This window comes from Alligator sinensis, unplaced genomic scaffold, assembly GCF_000455745.1.
Source record: "Alligator sinensis unplaced genomic scaffold, ASM45574v1 scaffold520_1, whole genome shotgun sequence".
Classification (NCBI taxonomy): Eukaryota; Metazoa; Chordata; order Crocodylia; family Alligatoridae; genus Alligator; species Alligator sinensis.
The window spans coordinates 99,422-100,912 of NW_005842064.1; positions in this window are offsets into that span (position 1 = coordinate 99,422).

Here is a 1,491-nt window from a genome sequence, read left to right on the forward strand (position 1 = left end):
ATCATCACAACAGCATCCCCCATGCATGGTGACCTCCCACAGCAACAGTCAAAACCCTGTGGGTGGCTTAGGTTGTTCCCAGCAGGTTGCTTCCTGAGGCACCTGCCTTCTGGTGACTAAGAAGAGGTGTTTGCTTCTGCTACCTTACTCAGGTTTGGCCTATCTGGCACACGCACAAGCTACTATGTGTGGCTATGTGGTGGCTGGTCTGTCAACTGTCCTCTAGCATATCTCAAGCAAAGTTGGGGGTGGAAGGGGAGGTCTCGCTGGCTCTATCCTGCACCTCTCCCTCTTAGACCCCCCCCCATCCCACCCTTGGGACAAGACCCTCAAGATTCCCTCCCTTGCCCCAATCTCCCCTGTGTCTAAGAGGCCGAGGCTCAGGATGGGTCACTGGGCTCCCTACACCCCAGGCTCGTTGGATTGAGCAGGCAGGATCCCTGCTGGGGGCCAGTTCCCTCCTCCTTTCTCCCCCATCAATGGCATAGGACCCAGTTGGGCAGAGGTGTGCCCAGCAGGCTGTTCCCCTTGGGATGAATGTGGCTGGCTCTGGTGGCTTCCCTCTCCTGAGTGCCATGGAGCCCGTACCAGCAAAAGAAAACTGCCAGGCCTAAAGCTCATATCCTCTTGGACAGGTGTACCACAGGGGCCCAGTTTGGCCGAGTATGGGCTGGGCTCCAGTCCCTGTCTTGTAACTAGAGTGCCGGGAACTAGTGCTTGAGCCCAGGCTGTGCCTCCTCCCCAAGACCTCACGGCTGCCATGGGTGAGACAATAGCGGCATCCCCCCCCCCCCTGCACGCCCACCCCACTGCTGCAGGTCAGGTCAGGCTGGGAGGCACCGAGAGGCTGGCCACAGCATGACCAGCTCAACCCTTGTTCCATAAAGCATTTGCTGACTTCAGCCCTGGCCAGAAAGGCCTTCCCAGAGTCCTGACAGGCTTCCCAGGCAGGCAGACCCTATCCATGGCTCACTGAGGGGACACCACAGGAGTGAGAGGCTTGGGAAAGGCGCACCGCCATCCACCAGCAGCCCTGCTCCCAGCAGCCAGGCAGTGCCAGGGCCAAGCTCCTGGTACTGGGATGCTGCCCACAAGTATCAGTGAATGCAGGGTGTGGTTACACAGTGGTGCATCCACCTTGGTGTCCCTCCGCAACCCCACCAAAATCAGCCCAAAAGAAGCAAGGGGGGTGGTGCCTTCTAACTAAATGAAGCATCTAAAGAGTGGGGGAAATGCCCCTCAACCCCCCCAGTTTCTCTACTGAAGCTGTTTGGGGAGGAAGAGGAAGGGGATTTTAGTCCTGCAGCAACTGTATTCAACTCTCAGATTCTCCTTCCTAGAGGGGGGATGCCTCCCACCCCCTCCTTCCCCAGCCCTGCAATATTTAAAAGCCCATATCCTGGGAACACTTGATTAGTATTCAAGAAGTTGGATTTCTTTTGTGCAGACAATCAGGGGCAGGTGCCCTGTCCCTGCCAGCAGGCAGGGCAT